The sequence below is a fragment of the Manis javanica genome, chromosome 7 (assembly GCF_040802235.1).
Source record: "Manis javanica isolate MJ-LG chromosome 7, MJ_LKY, whole genome shotgun sequence".
NCBI lineage: Eukaryota > Metazoa > Chordata > Mammalia > Pholidota > Manidae > Manis > Manis javanica.
This window is the reverse complement of record NC_133162.1, coordinates 133561354-133583980: the sequence shown is the minus strand read 5'-3', so window position 1 is coordinate 133583980 and position 22627 is coordinate 133561354. Positions and strand designations below refer to the sequence as shown.

Below are 22627 nucleotides of genomic sequence, written 5' to 3'. Positions count from 1 at the left end.
GAAATTTTGGGTGAAAAGACACTAAAGCCCATGGTCTTATCTGAAGAAAAAAATCACTCCACACAAACTTACCTTGAAAAAAACAGGTCAGTATAAATCCTCTTCCAAAACTATCAATAAGCAACTAAGCATTCTGGCTGTTAAGGAGAAGTGCTCAGTTCAAGAAGATTTACAATTACGTGCCTGCAAAGAAACCTAGCACCTTAGTGGCATGGTTAAAGTGGAGAGTTATTTTCTGCTCTGCTTAAGATTTATAAAAAGCCTAGTACCAAAAATAAGAGCGCTTCTGTTGTGCAAAATGACATGTACAAGTTTGTCTTGATTGTGCTTTTAATAAGAAGGGCATGACTTTAACTTTGAACACAGTGGTACAAGATAAGATCTGAAATGCATAGAGATATTCTGCACCCACGGTTCTCAAAGTGGGGCTCTGGACCAGCAGCCTCAGCACTGCCAGGGAACTTGTTAAAAATGTAATTCTCATCCAGATCACATGAATCAGACACTCTGGCAGGGCAGGACCCAGCGCTCTGGGCTCAGGTCCTCCAGGCGACTCTGATGCCCAGCAAAGCTTGAAGGCCATGGTCTCAGAAGGCCATAAACACAGAAGCAAGTCTTACCTTCCTTCCTCTGCTGGCATCAACTGTTTAGTGAAGCCTGACTCTTCACACTCATAATACAAGCATGGCTAGTTAAAAATCTTATCTTTTGATCCTCACCACTCTGCCATTCAAGGGTAAGTCCTTCACATGCTCCCCTAAGGTAGGAGGAAGGCTCTCATCAATCGCCAGCTCTGAATCAGCATGTAGAGTCTCTTTTCTCAGTGAAAAAACAAAAAAAAAATTAATGTCTCTCTCTCTAAAGGATGAGTCCTTTCTTGATAATCACAATCCCTCTGTCTTACATCAGATGACAATTTCCAGTCTACAAAGCACTTCCAGGTACATTACACAGAGTTCGGCTGCCGCAGTGACCCTGCGGGGCCGACTCTCCGTTCCCCATAACACTGTAAGCTGCAGCAAGCCAAAGCTCAGAGAACTCTGAGTGACCACCAACCAGGTCAGGACCAGCCAATCAGTAAATGCAGAGCCTCCACTGCCAGGCCAAGCATGATGCTCCAAGTGGCCTTCATAAAGGGAACATGAGTTATGAGAACTTGGATGAATTATTGAACCTCCCCACGCCTCACTTCCACATCCGTGACAGAACAGAAGTGCCTACTTCCCCAAGTTTATGTGAAGATTATATAAAATAGTCCATAGAAGGCTGTACGAACAGGGCCTGGCACACAGCACCTCTGCAGTAAACGTCAGCGGTAGCTAGGGATCCTGACACCACAACCACCCCAGCTATTAGCCTGCAGCCGCTCCTACCACTCCAGGGACCTGGGCATTTTTACCCTGGGCATTTTTCCTTTAAGAAAAAACTCCTGCCTTCATAGTTCTTACATGGTCCAGAGCATCACATGTTGAGTATTTATGCAACAGACATGACCCCCAACATCTATTGGGCTATGGGGGAGTTTATAATAGATCAAACCATCAAAAACTTTATAATAAAGGGCTATTGTGTTAGCAGTGATTCCAATCATCAGACATTTTTACTTTTATTTCAATTTAAAGATTACTTCTTACAAAGATAACCAGATAATTATGTCAAAAGTACACAGCCGTCAACCTTCAACCCAGCAAGTTTCTTGAGATTCAAGGAAAACAAAAGGGTTAAAATAAGCACGGCAGCAAATTGAAAAGTTGGCTTCGGCTCTTTGGCACTAAACTGATCACAGATAGAGTCTCCAGTTATATAAATGAAAAACAGAAACACTTCTGAGAGCCAATTCTTCCAGATAGATACCTGATTGCAAGCCTTTGAGGCTGACATTGCGGAAGTCAGGATTTTTACGTGCATGGGGCTCTACGGTGGCACAGAGGGAAGACCGCTCAGAATATGCTCATTACACAAGGGACGCTAAAGGCCGGACTCTGAACTGTGAATCTTCTGGGAAGCCCACATTCCCCAACTGGGTGAGGGGGATATGGGGGGGGTTACCTCAGGGTCAGGGGGTACAGCAGCAAGGCTCACTGAGCGAACAACTCCAACAACTGCACAGACTCACTTGTTGTTTGGTGCTTTGTCCCAGTGACTTCCAAGTCCGTTGATCTAATGAATTATAATTTATGCAAATCCAGCAAACAAATGGGAAATTAACATTCATTTAATTCATTTAAATTAAGTCACCATACACACCTAACAAAAGATGAAGTCCAAACTTAACACCTCATTAAATTTTCCCTAAAACCCTATGATTCAAGTTTGAACACTATAATTTAGTTCAACACTTGTATGTTCCAGCTATGAACATACAAATCAAAATTGTTCATATTTATTGGATTTCTAAGACCTCCATGACAGAATTTCTGAGCATCTTTGAAAGATATTTTTAATGATTCCTCTAAGCTGATTCAAAAATTTGACCTAAGCTTAAATTGTTGTTTTCTAAAGGGAAATAACTTCTAAACTAATACTACTTCTAAATCAAATGTATTCATGCTGGTACTCTTTCAAATTCATCAAGCCCCAAGAAAAATAAATGTTCATATTTACATATGAATGGCTTGTTAGCTCAGTAAGTAAATCCATATTCAGAAGAAACAACCATTCTCTCTGCTTGGCCATGATTTCAATGCTACTCATACTTAACTTACATAACAGATCAAGCATTTATTTCTCAACACTGAAGTCAAAAGAAAAACTCGTTTGTAGGGTGACGAAGCAAACCTACGGGAGCTGGAGAGCTGTGCAATATTCTACAGGCCAGTTGCAGACCTAGGGCTAATGGACTCGATTCACTCCACTCAGTGCTGACCCCTAAAAACCCCAACCAACTACCAGTGATCCCACCTGACTAGCATATCAGAAACCTTCTGAGCAAAGGCGGAATAGTTGCTCATTGGGCTTCTTGTTGATGGAGTCTGGCTTCTCTTTCAAACCACAAGCTCACCAGAACGGGATCCCTACAACAGTCACCACTTCTCAGAAGGGGGCTCGGGCTGGTGCTCAGCCTCTGCTGAGGTGATGTTCATTCCTATATGCTTGGTGCTACACACCACTGGTGAGCCTGGTCTTCTGATCACTTGCTTTCGCCCCTAACATGGGTGTGGTCCTTATTCTTGCCTATCCATGGAATCCACACCCTACCCAGCCTTCTATACAGGTACCTATGTCCCCAAACAACTCGGGCTGATCTGATGGTTCCCACTTTCCCTTTCATTCTGATTACACGTGCTCCTACTAAAAACGGCTTTCCCCAATCCCAGCTCTCACCCCAAATTTACTGACTCACGCCCCAAAGGCACACACAGTTGAAGCTGTGCTGTGAGTCAGAGGAGATTATCTGGCTCTATAAAAACTCAGAGAAAAAGCAAGAGCTCAAATGTGTTTCTGTTCCACCAAGCTCATACATCCTTTAGCTCATGCTTGGCTGAAGTCCCAGAAATCAGACCTTGGGCACATCGGTGCCTTTGGGTATGTACCTAAGCAAATATAATCTTAAAAGGTAAACAAAAAACAGAACTGTGCATTAACATATCTGTTTTCTGGTCACACCACTGTGTGATCCTGGGTGAGTCACCATCCCCCTAAATATGTTTTATCATCTGTAAGATTAAAAGGTTTGTCATCTCAAACTTCTCCAGTTAATGAAATTCTATTATCAGTTTCTGCAAAGGTAGTTGTCAAATGAATTCTCAGCCATGTTTAAATGCTTAAGATATTATTTACTGTTATTTACTCATGTCATTCTCTCTTCTGTTAGTAGGAAAAACTGCACTCTTAAAGCAAAGACATGTGGGAAAGATCCCCATACAAACTCTCATTCTTACTAACATGTCTGAGTAATTCAATGACTCCACTGATTAAAGGACTCTGAAGGGCTCGTCCAGATCAACTCTCACAAGTTTAAGGAAACAGAACCCATCGGCTGAGTACCTACTACAGGACAGGGATTTTAGTTAAGCACCGTACTGGAATTAACCCCAGCGCTCTCGATCTGAAAGGTTAATATGGTCTCCATCTCACCGGATCAGAGAGATTCTTTAAAAGTTACCTAGAGTCACAGCCCCAGTAAGTGGCAGTAGTAGAACTCAAACTCAAGCTCTGCTGTGGGCTGGCCCACTGGTGAAAATGTGAGCAATATAACATCTCAGCACTGGGCAGAGGTAATCCCAACACACTAGCAGTCTGTCACACCACATTCATGCAGTAAAACCTCCTACTGCATTTAGCAGTGTTTACACACCGTACCCTTCTCAAAAGTCAGGAAAAAACAGATTCTCCAAGGAATGATGTCAAATTTGTCATATGTGAGAAAAGAAAAGGAAAGCCTATCATAGAATAATTATATATATATATACACACACACACACATATATGAAAAAGCATAACTATTTGTACATTTAAACACCTACTTAGAAATAAAAACATGTGGATGACCGTAGCATTTTGAATAAGTAAATATAAAAACAGAATTAATAAACATAAAGATTAAAATAAATGGAAAATATAAAAATTGTTTAACTCAATTTTAAAACTGCTTTCTAAAACTGGAGGAGAATTAGTACTACCAGATAGCAAAGAGAGATCATCAAATTACAATAATTAAAATGGCCAAAATGCAATGGAAATTTGGCATATTACAGAGGTTACATTTCAAATCAGAGAGGAAATATGGGTTATTTAATAAATCGTGTTCAGACAGTTGGCTAGCCAACTGGGGGATAAACTAAATCCAGACTTCTCATTTGTGACTCCAAAACTAATTCAAGATGGAGCAAAGGTTTACATGTTTAAAAAGAAAAAACAGACTAGAAGAGGGAATTTTCACTGAACAGAGTAAATAAAGTAAATGTTTTCTTATCTCTAAGCCCTCTTGAAACTCCAATAAAATCACTATAAAGAATAAACAAGGTAAGCATCTAAAGGAACAAAAGAGGATAACACATAAGAGATACCACCTGAAATTTTGAGAAACAAAGCAGAAGACTGAGTGCCTCCTGATCCAGCCACGTGGAGACAGCTGAAGCCTGAGTGCCTGCCAGTGGTGGAAGGAAAAGGACACCCTGCTCTTGAATGTGCCCGAGACGCACCTGGCAATCCTGAGCGCCCAGATTCTGATTTAGTAGGTCTGGGGTGAGGCGTGACATGTTACCATCTCTAACAAGCTCCCTGTTGACACGGATGGGGGCTGCTGATCTGGGGTCCATACTCTGAGTAGCAAGGCTTTAGAACAGAAAATGCCAGAAATGTTCAGAAACTGTTGGCACCGGATACCTCTGAAGGTCAGGGAGCAGGACTGGCCCAAAGTCTGGAGGGGAGAACAGGTAGAACTCCAAATCGGGATCTCAAAGAAGGTGGCTGCTTTCCCCAGCAGAGGGCGGGTGGCTTAGTCTAGGAGTGGTTGCGTCACAGAGCATCTGACCTTTGGGACGCAGGGCATAATGAACAAAACAGGGGACTAAGTGAAAATCTGCAGACCAAAAGGGTCTTTAGCTCCACTTCATTGCTCAGCTCTCAGAATGTGGGCCGTAGACTCACCCCCCTCGGGCAGGGAGGACAAGGGTTGTTCTCCTGGGAAACTGACCAGCTCAAGAGAAAAAACACCCCAAAGGGAAAACAGTGATTACTCAGATGACATAAAAAACATTGTGGATCCTTCAATAATACGGGTTGGAACTAGACAGCTCCACTTACATGTGGATGTTTTTTCAATAAATATATTGAAATATTTTTTAGAAATGTGCAACAATTTGAAAAAATATTTTCTTTTCTCTATCTTTAGTGTAAGAATACATTATATAATATATATATATAAAATACAAAATAAGGGTTAATCAACTGTTTATGTTATCGCTGAGGCTTCCAGTCAACAGTAGCCTCCTAGTTAAGTTTTGGGGGAGTCAAAAGCTATATGCAGATTTTCAACTGAATGGGGGTTTGGTAGCCCTAAACCCTGAGATGTTCAAGGATCAACTGTAATATCTTCAGCCTAGAAAAAGTAATAATTAAAGTCATTATTAAAATCACCCAAATCATATTAAAGAAAAATAAAAAACTAAGAAATATTTAAAGTATACACAAAATAGCTAACATAATTTTGCAAAGAGAGCCTTTATAAATAACAAACACTCCCCAGAAAGACAAAACATCAACTAATTCACAGAAAATTAAAAACAAATGGCTCCAAAACATAGGGAAATGTGTTGAATTTCACTTAAAAATAAAGGCTAACTAAAATACTATCATTTTTCATGCAGCCAATTGGCAAACATTTGAAAGTTCAGTTACATGTCACATTAGAAACCTTCCTCAGTTAGAGGGAATATTAAACAGATGCAATTGCCTCGGAGAACTTAACACGACCTATCAAAATTCAAAATAACCCAGCAACTTCACACTAATAGGAGTTTATGCTAAAGTAATTCATGTGTAAACAAAGATAATGTACAAAAATAGCCACTGTGGTATTGGTTTTAATAGCATATGATAGGAAATGACCTAAAAATACACTGATAGGGGATTGGTTAAGTAAATTATGATAACTGTATTATATACATCATATATATTATATATGTTAAAATTCTACACAACCATGTAAGTGAGAAAGTACAAAAAAGCACACATAATCTGTATTAAAAAACATTTATAGAAAGATGTATATGTTTGAATATGCATGGGAAAAGTTCCAGAAAATAAATTGCAAATGGCCATCACTGAGGAGGTAGTTTTAGTTTTCACTGAATACCGTATTTTACTGTTTGACTTTTCCACAATAAGTATATATTGATTTTTTTTCTTTATCATTTTCCTTTCCAAGCAAGGTGATGATAATAAGATAAGAAAAAAGAAGATTCTAGACAGGAGGACAGTTAATGCAGTGGCTGAAGGCTAAGATTTCTTTTTCTGTCCAAAAATTGGTTTGGGGGAGATAAGCTAACTCCTTTCGCTAATCTTTCTGTACCTGAGAAACAGGAAAAATAATAATACAAGTTTATTTTAGTTTGTAATTTTAACAACATCTACTGTTTATATGACCATGTATTTAACAAACTTGTGAATTCAAATCCTTTCCACCTCATTGCCTTAGACTCACTTGGTCAACAGGAATGGTAGACTGGACTTGCATTCTGACAGGGTAACTGTGCTCCACACATCTGCCTTGCAGCATGAAGCCCCCATGCTACAAAGCCAAACAGGACCCACAGGGGCAGGAGCCAGTAATCTTGAGATGTTTGCCTAATGTAAATGCCTGAAACAACTTGATTAATATTACCCTGATTTTCTAAAGCCAAGAAATATTATCAGCGAACAACTGCTTAGCTACCTCTTGTAACCTTATTTTTCCTAGTTCAAACCCTTGGACATCCATGAAACACCAAGAAAAATATTGCATATGATCGCCCACACATCTTTCATTAACACATCTCTTCCAGCCTTATTTTTATACATGAATTACATGTAGTAATTAAATCTAAAGTGATTGTCTTCCTTTACTTATAATTTTAGCAAATCCATAATCAGTGTTTTCTACAGCTTTGAAGCTATATATTTCAACAAAAAAATACATAAATTGCACTATGTAAAATTCATTTTCAAAGTTACTTTTAAAAAGATCACCCTAGAATATCTTCATTCTTCGATAATATATGCATGTTCATGTAACTAAGGGTGATGTGTCATAATATCTGCATGGAACAGAAGAGAAAAAGAAGAAATATTACAAATATTATAAAACATTAACAATCATTAAGAATCAGGTGGTGAGAACAAGAATGCTCATGGTATTTTTTTAGCTTTTCTGTATATTTGGACATTTTCATAACAGTCAAAAAAAAACTTAATGGCTGAATATATTCATAAATGACAGATCCGATAAAGGCTTGACATCCAAAATATATAAAGAGCTCACACACCTCAACAAACAAAACGCAAATAATCCAATTAAAAAATGGGCAGAGGAGCTGAACAGTTCTCCAAAGAAGAAATTCAGATGGCCAACAGGCACATGAAGAGATGCTCCACATCACTTGTCATCAGAGAAATGCAAATTAAAACCACAATGAGATATCACCTCACACCAGTAAGGATGGCCACCATCCAAAAGACAAACAACAAATGTTGGCGAGGTTGCAGAGAAAGGGGAACCCTCCCACACTGCTAGTGGGAATGCAAATTAGTTCAACCACTGTGAAAAGCAGTATGGAGGTTCCTCAAAAAGCTCAAAACAGAAATACCATTTGACCCAGGAATTCCACTTCTAGGAATTTACCCTAAGAATGCAGCACTCCAGTTGGAAAATGATAGGTGCGCCTCTATGTTTATCGCAGCACTATTTACAATAGCCAAGAAATGGAAGCAACCTAAATGTCCATCCGTAGATGAATGGATAAAGAAGATGTGTACATATACACAATGGAATATTACTCAGCCATAAGAAAAAAACAGATCGTACCATTCGCCACAACATGGATGGAGCTAGAGGGTATTATGCTCAGTGAAATAAGCCAGGCGGAGAAAGACAAGTACCAAATGATTTCACTCATACGTGGAGTGTAAGAATAAAGACAAACTGAAGGAACAAAACAGCAGTAGAATCACAGAACCCAAGAATGGACTAACGGTTACCAAAGGGAAAGGGACTGGGCAGGAGGGGTGGGAAGGGAGGGATAAAGGCATGGAAAAAGAAAGGGGGCCTTACGATTAGCATGTATAATGTGGGGGTGGGGGCACAGGGAGGGATGTGCAACACAGAGAAGACAAGTAGTGATTCTACGGCATCTTACTACACTGATGGACAGTGACTATAATGGGGTTTGTTGGGGGGGACTTGGTGAAGGGGGGAGTCTAGTAACCATAATGTTCTTCATGTAATTGTAGATTAATGATAATAGAATGAATTAAAAAAACCTTAATGGCTGTCATTCAACACATATAATAACATAACCTTTGTCTAAACAACATGGCACAATGAACTAATGTGGTGACTGGGAGGCAGCATGGAGTGGGCAGGCAGCAGTGCTGGAGAATACAACCTGGCTCTAACATTTAAAATCCTCTCTTGAGTTCTAGATTCTTCGTTACTTGTTGAATCCTGGTCACTTGTTACTTGTTAATTGGAAATGTTTCTACTGTCAGAATAGCTGAATCATAAGGTAACTACTGAGATAATAACTTATTAGGAAACCTTATACAAGGTGAGATTTCCCTCCTTCACAATTCTTAAATGTTATTAAAAGTAATAACATTTAATGTACCTGTAACTGACTCCGATTTGTTGCAAAAGAATGTAACAAAAAATGCTCACCATTCCTGTTAGCTAGGTAAGCCTAAGGCAGTGAGTTGGGAAGGCTGTAAATACATGAGATACATGTTTGTTAAATAAATGCTGCAGCAGATGTCACAAAGTTCAAAATTATAAACTTGAATGAACTTCTCTTTCCTTTTATGAGTTTATTCCTATTTCTCAGGTTAAAAATAACTTTTTTATGCAAATGTCTGTCCATGTCAGATATTATTAAATTTCTCCAACCTGTTATTCTTTGATATGCCATCATATTGATTTTCTTTATTGATTAGGACAAATTTTCAAAATCACATCAAATTTGTAGCAGGTTAAGTCAGGGCAGAGTGGTTCTCTCATAGTGTTGCAGGGAAGAGTGTAGTATGGTATACATTTTAAAAGGCTTTGGCAACGTTTATTAAAATTTTAACTTTGTACATCCTCAGACACAGCAATTCTACTTCTGTATGTTAATTTAGCAAAATACACCAGAGTACAAGGAAGTCATACAAGGATGACGTTATATTGTTGTTTCAAATAACATTCATAGAGAACAGTTAAATGAACTATAAAACATCCAAATGGTGTATTATACCATCATATTAAAAATAATAAAGTGGCTCTATATTCACCAACATTGGAAAATTTCCAAGACATAATGTTAAGTGGGAAAAAAAGTTCCATAAAAGGACTTAAAAGTACATCATTCATGTTTTAAACAAACTTTATATTTCTGTGTGTGCGTGGGTGTGTGGGTGTGTGTAGGTAAATGAATTGAAAAATTCTGCAAGAATAAACATATCAACTGTTCATACTGGTCACATCTAGAAAAGAAAGTGAGATTGAGGAAACAGTAGAAATGGAAAATTGTTGCTTTTTTTGCAGTGGAAGTTTTCCTGTGAGACTGTAGACATATGATACTAGGTAATCTTTTTTAATTATTTTAAAAATGAAAGAAGAGGTTTAATAATTTTAAATGTTCAAAATGCTTCAAATACTGGTTGTTCTGTAATATAATAAATCATGGTAGATATTAAAACTTTTGAAAATCCACAAAATAAAATTAACATGTTAGAAATAAATGGTTCCTGGTGAGATAATACTGCACCGGGAGATTCATTGTTTATTATGTTATTATGTTTCCAAGAAAACTGGAGGAAAAAGTTCAGAATTTCCATTTAAAACTAGTGTGAGAACCCCATTAATTCTAGCATGCATAATTTGGAAGAATATTGTTATACTACAGAGTTCAGGAAAGCTCTGTAAAATCTGTATACCTCAACTGCAAAGTCATAGCCATTTGAACATTTAAGACTCATATGAAATGGTATTCATAGACTACTGGACAATTTATCAATGAAACATCATTTTTAAAGAAGACCATTCTATTATGCTATTACTCCCAAAACAGGACATTTTAACAAGCTGATGTTAAGACAGCCTCTTTACAGAAATAAACAGTAAAGGTCCAATATTTTCTGGTTTTAGACTAAAAGGTATAGGAAGGAACTAGCATAAAAATTACCTCTGCATAAAAATAACAAAACAATAAGCAGAAAGCAAATGAAAAAGGATTACAGGAGCACAGAAAGTATTCAAACAAAATTTTAAAGAAATTGCAGATCACTTTTCAAAAAAAGTCAACAAAGAGATACCAAGGTTCAGAAAAATGATTACAAAAATGCAAGAAAAAATTGCAAACAGAAATAGCAGAAGAGAAAGATTTTTAAAAGATTAAAGCAACATTAAAGCAACAGAGTAAACAATAAACATGAGTGAAAGAGACACCTGATAGGTAGGATTGAGGAAAATTAATAAAATTACATGGAAAAAAATAGTGAATTATTATACAGAATATAATAGATATGAAAAGCAGAGTAAAGAAATCTAACATATGTATAATTGGTATTCTCAAAGAGAACAAATGCAATAGAAAATATACCCAAAGATGGATTAGAAGAAAATTTCTTAAATTATGAAAACTTAAATTAAAAAATGTTTTAAAGTGATAATTTTTAAAATAAAAAGCACAGCAAGTCTTAAAGATAATTATTTTCGCAATATACAATATTTCTATATCACAAGCAAATACTCAGTATTCAAAACACATGGCCTTTTCAAATCCAAAGTATATGATAGCTTTGACTCCCTTGTCTCAAACTACGTATCTCCTCAGACCTACTACATTCAAAGAACAGGATAAAGAAGCATGTCAACAAACTTATAGACCTTTTCTCCACTTAATATTCTTAATTTTTTGAAAAATATGTAAAGACACTGTATTTTTGTACCTTTATTAATGCCTATCGTCACAAAACATACTAATTATATAAGGTGGGAAAGAAAATGGGTTTTGACCACAGTTCTTCCTCTCAGTTTCTCACATCTCATTCCTTTCTAAGTAATTTCTTTTTTTAATAGCTAAATCTTATTCATAATTTACATAAACACATATACATTTGTTCAAGCACTGTGCAATCTTAACAGAAAGAGAAGAAAGATGGTCTGATACATGTTAGCAAGTACCAGAGCTTGTTTTCCTCCATAAGGAACCAATGACCTTTGTGGAATAATGGGTTTGGCTAATTAGGAGTTATAGTTGCCTTTTATTTTTTCACTACAAATGTTTCCTTAATTCATAAAAATAGGTAAAAACTACTAAGGAGAATATTTCTGGGGTGCTAGTAATGTTCTGTTTCTTGATCTGGGTTCTGACTAGGGAATCCATGGGTGTATTCATTTTATTGTGATAATCCAAAGATCTGTAAGTTTAGGTGTACTTTTGGGCATGTTACAGAATAAAAAGTTTACTTCAGGAAAAATAAAGCACTTTTCTAACAATGCCATATGAATGTTTGTTAAGCAAGTGATAAATGCACATTTCAGTGTTGGGTTTACAGCAAATACCCAGTAGGGTATTAGCTGAACTAGGGTTCAACCAAGATGGCATTTTAAGCCAAAGTCAGGATCCCATACAAATGGCAGAGTCTCTCTCAAGCTCGCTCTCTCCACAAATCTAAACCCTAAGCCTCAGGACCAAAAAGCTGGGGATTGGTTTCACCTGCCAAGATAAATATTTTGTGTTGACTCTCAAAACGTACTATCATACTCTCTCCACTTTCACAGTTCCTATTCAGAGCAGCTTCCTGACCCTCTCAGGTTGGCTTTTAAAATAAGAAGTTTTCAGTGGCTAAGTGAATCCAATTCAGAAAGGCTTTGAACAGTTTGAAAGAACTGAAATTCCTTAGCCTTGACCCCCGAGTGAAGACTCAGACACTGGCCGGAAAACGGAATGGAGACTGATGGGGAGCAAGGGTAACCCGGTCTGGCTCTGCTTTAATGCAACATTTTTATCTCATCTTTGACTCTGAAAAAGAAAACTATGTGCCAGACAATAAACCATTGTTTTACAACTGTGGAACTTAATAACCAATTCCATTTTTGAATCAGAAAAAAAGTCTAAAACCATGAAGTTATATTTGAAAACAAAAGAAACATTTATTCCAAATTATTTCATATTTTTTCAGATATTAAAATATTAAAGTTAGGTGATAGCTCTTAGTAACCCATCTTCTAAGTGCATTTGGCCCAAACTCACTGGGACTTGGCCCTGGGAAATGACAGGAGTAACAGAACAGCTGGTAACCAGGGCTCAAAGCCAAAAAGGTAAGGAGGTCAACCATTCAGGAGATTCAGTTTATCCCAAACCTCCACTACCTTTGATTTGAAGACAGAGCAGGGCTGAGGAAGACTAGGAGAATTTAAGACATGGAAACGCTCAGCAAAAAGGAAGCAGAAGTTCAAAGGGGTGATAAGCATTGGTCTTTAGTTGGTGACAGTTGCCCTCTGCCCAATCTCACATGGCTTGACTCAGCACCCAGGTGTGGACAGACTGGGTGCAGGGGGCAGAGGGCACGGCCAGGTCCTGGCACCATAAGCCTGTCTGCCCGCTTAGAGCCCTGTGGCTAAAGCCTGCCCTTACTAAGGGCAGCGACATCCAAGCACTGGAATTTCCTAGCACTTCTGAGAGAGCATTCGCTGCAATGTTCAGTGTCAATTCAGGGGCCCAATTCTTTCACATAAACCACAGGCACCTAACACTAGCAAAATAAATTTTACAGATTGTAAAAGAAAACAAAACCACGAACATAAAGTAAGTACACAGAAAATCACTGCACTGCTCAACACTCCTGAGAAACAACTGCTGATTAACAAGCACCACCTGTATGTCTATGTTTGTTCTCTTTCCCAGTCCCTTTACGATTCTGCAGGCAGCCACTTAAGTGTGGATGCTTAACACACGCTGGGGTGAAAGCTGGAGGAAAACAAAACTGTGTGTGTGGTCTGAGTGACACAGGATAAATGCCCTCTAGACACGAACGTCACCACAGAAGAATGGCTCTGGGTGCTTCCAGAATGGCCTCTGCCCTCAAGAGCAGCAGCCCACACTTCGTGGGGGGACCTTCTCACTTTTTAAAGAAGGCCATGAAACACTACATTGGCCGTGGGGCAGGCAACACGTTTCAATTACCAGAGAAGCGTCTTTCCACAACTACCATCAGTCACCCTTAGGGAGAGGCACATGGCCATTTTTATAGTGAAAGCACCTCTAGCTGGGGACCAGACCACTGTGGCTTTAACTGGGGTAAACAAAGAGGGAGGTGACCAACTGTTCTGGTTTCCCTGCACTGAAGTGTCTCCTGGGACACTCCCAGGTAAACCCAGCTGGTTGGTAGCGAGTCAGCGGCACTGCAGGAGGCCCAGAGCAGCCGGGCTCTGCCAGGACCTGGATGGGTCACACAGGACAAGGCAGTTCTCTACAGGCTTCAGAGTCCTAACATATAATGGGAGGTGGAGTATCTTGCCAATGGGTTTCAGCCCCGGACAAGTTCGCTATGGATTCAGTGTGACCAAAGAAAAGGACAGCAAAATATTCTTCAGGTGAAAGGGTTATACCCAACTTTATTTCCAGGTGGCAGGCAGGTCAGTCACTACAATCCCATCCACTCAGAGCGAGTCTGCATGCAGCAAGCCGGTCTCTGCCTCTGGGTCCTTCTGTCTGCAGAGCCATCCTGCCCAGCCATCCTCCAGACCTCTCTGCAGTTGTCCCACACTGGTTTGCCTGCACTGAAGTGTCCCCTGGGACAGTCCCAGGTAAACTCTGCACAGTCGTCATGCACAGCCATCCTCTGAGCCTCTCTCCTCGGCACTGCTACCACTCCAGCCTCTGCTCTGCTCTCCTGCAGCCTTGTAGCCCTGCCACCGTGTGGTGCCCAGAGCACTGGGTGGAACTATTTTTACAGAGTCAACAGCCATGTATTGCCAACAGGTGTGCAGTGACCTAGTCAACCAGGGCCAGGTGAGAATCCTGGCCACAGGAACTCTCATTTTATCCACATGGAGACTTTTAGCTCTTCCAGTATTTCTCAATGTGTCGTTTTCAAACATCTGTGCCTAAAAACAGAACCTGGCTGTGGTGTTTCAGAAGGTGGGGGAAGAGGGCGGGTGGTAGGATCAATGTGCCCTGGTGAGGAAGGATCGTTTCTCACTCTCTCAATAATATGTTTAGAATTAGTTTCACATGATGTGAATAAAAAGCAGTTTTTAATCTACAGGTGATACACCCCCTTATTGCACATACCTGGGAGATTCTCCCACCATACCAGGCCCCACATACTGGTGTCTGACACATGACAGACTCCTATTTTGAATAAATGAGCTTTCAATTTTTCTTCTAAGGAGAAAGCTATGATTCTATTAAACTGAACTAAAATAGAAGCAGTCTTTGGTAATTGGTCATTCGACAGCACTGTGGGTCCATGTCTGCCCTACTTCCTCACTGAAAAGATAACCCGCCACAAATATCATATTTGATCATCCTAAGACACCCTCTATCCAGGCCTAAAAAAACAGGCTTTAAAATTATTTACATGGCCAACTCTTGAAAATTATATATTTAAGCTGTGAAGAATTGGAAAATTGACTCTAGTAGAAAGCAGGTGCAAATCCCTTCTAAACTAATTTGGTCAAGTTAGGTTAGCCATCGTCACACCTACTGAAACTCAGATTTGGCAGTGATTTGTTTCTCTTGAGGAAAAAAAAATTCACTTCAACTAGTTCTTAATGTTTCCAACTTCATAAATATGATCCCAAGGACACTAGACTGAATTTTTTTTTCTTAAGGGTCAAATTATGATAACTAACTAGGATTATCTGAAAGAAATCAATAAATATCAAAAGGCCTTCCTTTTTCTGGGAAGCTCTTATCAGAAAAAAAAACTTTCTGAGCTGTCTAAATATTAACATACAATCTGTGGGGAAGCTGGGGTTCCTAAGGCCAGGATGCTCACTGAACTTAAACCACCTGGTGATGTACCGGGCCTGTTGCTAGGCTACTGCTTCCACACCCCTAGGCAATAAGCTATTACTGCACTATCTAGAGAGCTCGGCCCAATGCCCTGAGCGGGGGGTAGAGATGCCAGTGCTCAACCTGCCCCTGGGAGAACAAGCCAAGTAGTAAGCCCTTTCACCTCAGAGAAACATTTTACTGTCATTTCTTTGGCCACACTGAATCCATAGCGAACTTGCCAGGGGCTGAAACACGTTGGAAGACAAATCTCACCAACGTGTACGGCCGGAGTGAGGTGGACAGGGCCGGTTTCTTGCTAAGCTGCTAGGATTGTTTTCTGCAGACTATAACATAAGAATCCGAATGTTTCCTTGGAGGAGGAAAAGAAGAGACAGAAAGACAGAGTCAGAAAGACATACAGAGGAGGAGAAAGATCACAGGGAAAGTAACACTCAAATAACTACACAGGCCATGCTAACCAGTGAAGCGTAGGAATGGGGCTTAACATACACGTTCATGACATAAAGGTAATGCTAGTAAAGGGTCTCAGAAAGCTAATGGCAAAGTCTCATTTCTAGAAACGAGGGTTCCGACAAAGAAGGGGTGAGTGTGTATGTGTGTCTCGAATAAATCTGAAGAACGAGGAAGCACTACTCCTGTAAACTGGACTCTGCCCTGTGCACAACGCATGCATTGTCCTTTAATCCTCACAGCGATCCTCTGAGTCTCCGCTGGAAATTGTGCACAGAGAGATGAAGTAATTTGTGCCTAGATCTGTGTAGCTAGTAAGTGGCGTGACCAGAATTCAGGCTAGGTTTTAAATCAATACAAATGGTGAGTCTGATGCTTGCCATTACTAGTGGTTGAATACCCAATCAATCTTCCCTTGGGACTGTGTTCAATAAGAAAGGACCATCAGGGCCAGAGGGGGCAGTGAGAGACAGATCCGGTTACCTGTATAAGGCATCCCTCCACTAAAAGGCATCTTTCTAAGAACCATCCGCACAGTGGAAGACCGCCTTCCCGGACTTTCCCCGAAGCCACATCCAAATGAGAAAGCCGCAGGTGCTAAACTGTAAACAGCTGCCCATCACTTTCCCAATATTCCACCATTAAAAACCGTTTTCTGCCACCAAATGCAAGCAAGCCTCTGGCCTATAATCTCTATTAACAGTTGAGAAGAAAAGGCTATGAAGCATTCTCCTCCCTAAACAGGCACAGTGCTGAAGGGGTCGGGGCTGCAGTGTCTGTCTAAAATTCTAAATATTTACTCTTCAACAATACAAGTAAATCCACAGTTCCAGGATCAAATATATAAACAGGTCCTGCTGTCTCCACGAGCTGCACCCTCTCCCCACCCCTCCAACCCCACCTCAGGCACTCCCAATCCCTTAAAGCACATTATAGAACATTATTCTCAAATAGGTGCTATGGAATCAATTCTTTTTTTACACAATTTGTATTGTTGAAGACAGGTTTTATTGAGTTCCCTTTAAATATATTTTTGCAGATACTCCCTCAGTATTATAAAGTAGGCATACTTTATACATAGTGTCCATTTTAAAAGTAAGGACACCAAATTCCAGAGAGCATGCTGTCCACTATTACACAGCCTAAAGGGCACTATTTAATTTCAAACACAAGTGTGGGGAAGTTGGGGTTCCTATGGCCGGGATCCTCACTGAACTTAAACCACCTGATGATGTAACTGGCCTGTTGCTAGGCTACCGCTTCCGCACCTTTAGGCAATGAGCTATTATTGCGCTATATAGAGAGCTCGGCCCAGTGCTCTGGGCGGAGGCAGAGATGCTAGTGCTCGACCTACTGCCGGAAGACCAAGCCGGATAATAAACCCTTTCACCCCAAAGAACGTTCTGCTGTCATTTCTTTGGGCACACTGAATCCATAGCCAACTTGCCTGGAGCTGAAACCCATTGGCAAGACAAGTTCCATAGTCTTTTTAACATCCCATTTATTTTCCTTTTGATTCTAGTTAGGAATGCATATTACCAATTGACTGCAATCAATGTACAAACCAGTAACCTACTTTAAATGTATTGTCACCTGTAAGCCTACCCACACACTCAAAGATACACCCACTACTGACGCATGAAGCCCTTATATTAACTTAATTACTACAGTGCCCAAGCAACTGATTGCTTGGTTCTCAATTTTCCTTCACTCAAGCTATTGTACTCAATACTGCCACTCTGCTTAAACTACCAACACACTTTATTCTGCTTTTGAAATGGTGATCTACTAAGATCAGATCTACAGAGCCACTCAGACTAGCCGGCAGCTCTTACTCCAAGAACTGCCAGACTGTCCCTGTGCCAGGTTTTAGAAGGTTCTCTCTGTCTTCTCTCCCTACTCAACTCTGCTCCCCCTCTGCTCTCAAGACTTCTTGTGTTTTTAAAGGATCTGTACCATCGATAATGAAAAGGAAGGAAGACAAAGAGAAAAACAGAAAGAAGGAGAGAAAAGGAGAGAGTCAAATCAGTCTCAGGACAGCAACAATAGCTTTGTAACCTGCAAACCTCCCAGATAAGATGTAACATTTATGTAGACACTGACAGGTCACAAACAAATGTTATTCCTAGGTCAGTGTGTGAAAAAGCTTACCTAGTGAAGGAATGCATCCTCCCGGCAATGAGAAACCGTGTGTGTATCTCCAAGCCCACCCCTGCCAAAAAAACAACCCCACCATCCAATTCTGAGGGAATAAAAGCAAAAATCGGAATCGGAAAGCAGGAGCTGTCCAAGAGAAGTCCATGTCAAGGCTAGTAGAAGGAAAAGAAAGGTCTCCTTAAAAAAGAAAACTGTCCAAAATATTCCACAGAGGAATGAATTGGGGAAAGCAGTGTTTTTACAATGACCAAACATTAGTATAAACTTGGAAAACCTATCATTTTTCAATAATAGGTACCTGCCAATGCTTGCAACTGATTACCTTATTGTATGTAGCATTTGAGTGAAATCATGTTCAAATTTTCAAGTATTTAAATCATTTGCTTGCAAAGTAGATGTAAAATTCAATTAAAACAGGGGGGAGGGTCAGATCTGATCTACCACAGCAGAAGCTCCCACAGGCAGTATCTGTGGTCTAGCTGTTTGCCTTACTAGAGTTTTATCCGATCATCCTGACTGGTTTTAAATGGATTTTGAACTCACTAGGATGTCTTTACTTTAATCCTAGGGCTGCTCTGAAACCATGCAACGTGCTTCTCTAAAGACACTTAACTCTCCTTTTCTGTACATGCCAATTTACTGGTTATTATGTGGTCCTACTCACAAATGGACTGGAGGAAGATGTTGGATTGAAGTGCCTCCCACAAAGGTCCCAGGTCCTGAAGTGCTCCTTGGACTTCAACCTTCCTTCCAACGCCCCTCACCTCCCACCCACCCACACCAGATGATTCTGGGGAGAAGAGAGGCTCACTAGATCCCAGGAGGATTATGCATTTTAAAAAAAAAAAAACAGTGCTTGATGAAACTGAAATGTTTGTTCCTCACTGGAAAATTGTCCAGCCACAAAATGAAACCAGTGATTTCTAGTAGATGGCTTTTTTTTTCAGTCAGTGAAACATTTTTTGAATTATTTTTACTTGTGATAAAAGACACATAAAATGTACCACCTTAAACATTTTTAAGTGTACGGTGGCATTCAGTACATTCCCACTGCACAACTGCCACCACCATCCATCTCCAGAACTCTTTGCATCTTGCAAAACTGAAACCCTCTGCCCTGTTTCCTCTTCTCTTGGGCCCTGGGCAGCACTCTACTTTCTGTCTCTGGGTGTTTGACTACTGCAGAGACCTCCCGGAAGCGCAGTCTTACAGTGTTTGCCTTTTGATGACTGGCTTATTTCACTGAGCTTATTGTCCTCAACGCTCATCCATGTTGTAACATGTGTCATACTTGCTTCCATTGTAAAGCTGAGTAATATTCCATTGAATGTATACAGACCGCATTTTGCTTATCCATTCATCTGTCAATGCACAGATGGATTGCTTCCACCACTTGGCTACTGCGGATAATGCTGCTGTGAACCTAAGTATACAAATACCTCTTTGAGACCTTGCTTTCAGTTCTTTTGGGCATATACTAAAGTGGAATTGCTGGATCATATGACAATTCTATTTTTTATTTTTTGAGGAACCTCAATACTATTTCCACAGTGCTTGAACCATTTTACATTCCCATGAACAGTGGGTTCCAATTCTCCAAATCCTCACCAACACAAGTTCTTTTCTTTCCCTCTTCTTATTAAATAGCAGTCATCTTAATGGGTGGGAGGTGGTTATCTCGTGGTGGTTTTGATTTTCATTTCCCTAGTGATTAATCGAATAAGTTACTTCTAACCAAATGCTCAGAGGGACATATAAAGAAATTTAGGCTTTATCTCTAAGTTTTCCTTCATAAAAACCCATTCATTCTTAAACCCTCAAACTTCCTCCCAGCCCTTTCTCCCTGCCTCATTCTCCACAATAGACTCAGGCTATTACCCTACTTCATCCTCTTGAATGGATCCCTTCTACCGGGCAGAATCTGAGAAGCTCCCTCCCTGGTGACGACGTAGGTTGTTGGGGGGACAGACAGGAAGCAGGCACAAAGAAGAGTGCACCAGAAAAACAGACTGAGACAAGACCATTCTTCATTAAACAAGAAAAGAAAAATTCCAAGGCCACCACTTTCCTACCAAAAAAACTGGAAGGCTCATCCCGATAGGAAAATAGACATAAATTCATAGGAAGTGAAATGCAAATGGTTAATAAATATTTGAAATATGTTCATCATGAATAATATAAAAACACACATTACAACAGCAACATTTTTTTCAAAGCAAAAATCTCCTCAAAGGATGACAATCTGCATGCTAATAAGGAAGCAAAAATGGATATACCCTTTCTGGATACCAATTTGGCAATTTTTATCTACCACGAACACTAAAATATTTTGAGGGGCTTCGAAATGCTACTTCTAAGAAACATTCCCAAGGAAGTCATCAGGAACTGAATGATTTATATACACAAATTGGAAACAGCCTAAATGTCCAACAATGATATGGGGACTAGTTACAGGAATAATGTTATATCCATAGTGGAAAAAAGTATACAGTCATTGAAAATATTTTTTGAATTAAGTTTAGGTACACAGAAAATGTTTAGTTTATATAATTAAATAGCAAACGCCTGCATACAAAACCACAGGTAAACAGTACGATCTCATGATATTTGCTTTAAAGTATGGGATCACCAAAATGATTAGAAGATCAAGAAACATGGCTCCAAATGCCTATCGTGCTATTTTAAGCTGTGTATAATTAGGCGCATTTCCTAAACTCCCAATCCTTAGTGTCACCTGTAAAAATAGTGGGAAAATTAATTCTACCTCACAGGGCTTGGAAGAGGATTAAATGAAGTAGACATGTAAAGTAATAAACTCATATTAGGAAATAAGTACTAGTTGTTACTATTACTTATGAAGTTAAAATTAAAAGTTACTCATTAAAAACTGCAGTCACTCAAATAATCAAACATAAAAGGAACAAATGGTGGGCACCAAGTCAGCTACAGACCATGTGCCCTGGGCACTCAACTGTCCATAGCAATCGTGAGGAGCCACCCCAAATCAATGTTGTGAGAAACCCCATTTTGGGTTCAATCATGCCACAGCACAGGTGTACGCAGAAGTCAATGAAGATCATGATGGCAGGAAAATGTGACAGTCACAGAAGAGTTTATGAAATCATTTTTTAATGTGAGGGGAAGAGACCAAAGGATAAAAATCTTAGGAATAGAGATTTTCAGAGTAACACTAATACAGAAGGATCTGGTTTGCCTCTTATTTTTACAAAAGAAAAAAGAAAAAAGTGGCTTCCTAAAAACAGTAAGTAAAAAAAACTAGTTACTAGCACAAAGAATCTGGAACCCAGTATGCTGACTCAAAAGTGTTTAAGAAAGGAACTGATCAAATGAAGACTGGACGGGGAAAAAAAAACAATGAAATGATGAGTCATGACTTTGGAAGAAACAGATGACCCATGGCTTTAGGAAATCTGTTTTTTGCCTGATGATAAAAGATGTAATATAAGTGCATGTAATAAACATTTAGAATTTTCCATGTACAACATGGACCTAGATTCTGGTGCCCACCCACAAAGTGTTATCAGGTGTGTAAAGCATGTGACGAACACCTGAGGAAGGTGCAGTGCTCTTATAAAGCCACAGGACTCGTTTGCTTTTGGAAGAAGCAAACCTTAAACCCCATTTTCTTTCCACAGCCACCTCCCCTTCTCCAACACAGAAACCTTACAAAAGGGGATCCAGAAGAAAAAAAATTCTAACCCCATCCTTAGAGAATTCAGATACTTTCAACAGAAAAGTCATAAGTGAATTCAGGGTGTTAATTTCATTATTTAAATAATCTGTGATCATTTAAAGACATTTCACCTGATGTCCCCTCCATTCTAAGGCACTGGCTATTAAGAGTAACATTATGCCTTTTATCCATAAGTCAACCTATTACCAATAGCTACGTGACTGAACCACGTAAATGCAAACCTTTTATTTTGCAAGATGGAAAAACTGTACTCAAGTTCTGCAAAGAATGCCATCTCTTTGACTTGAGGTTGTTTTGCAACAAAACATCCATCATAATCCGATTTTCCTATCCCATCAGAAACCGTAGGAGGCAACGTAGTCTGCCTCACCCCACTTTTTGCTTCCAAAACCTGGCTGGCAAAGCAGGGATCCATAGTCCTAATATGGACCATGGCATCGTATGCAAACAGGTGTGTGTACAGAGTCAAACGTCCAGGACCGACTGCATGAGGAAAACCACGTTCGTACCCCAGTCATTCATTCCTAAACACCCTGTCTTAGTCCATTCAGGCTTCTATAATGAAATTCCAGAGGTGATTTACAAGTAACAGAAATCTATT

At 39.6% G+C, this 22627-nt stretch overlaps 1 protein-coding gene and 1 long non-coding RNA gene across 5 annotated transcripts in view; one reads left to right on the top strand and one right to left on the bottom strand.

Moving 5' to 3' along the window:
- CERS6 (ceramide synthase 6) overlaps positions 1–22627 on the bottom strand; it is a 277844-nt gene that overhangs the window by 250495 nt on the left and 4722 nt on the right. The window lies entirely within an intron of this gene.
- Positions 1–22627, top strand: part of LOC140850506 (uncharacterized) — a 34966-nt gene extending 12339 nt beyond the window's left edge. For all 3 annotated transcript variants that reach the window (XR_012133427.1, XR_012133426.1, XR_012133425.1), the window contains exon 3: positions 1–22627. This exon is cut by the window's left edge and continues 8390 nt beyond it. This is a non-coding gene — a long non-coding RNA (uncharacterized lncRNA).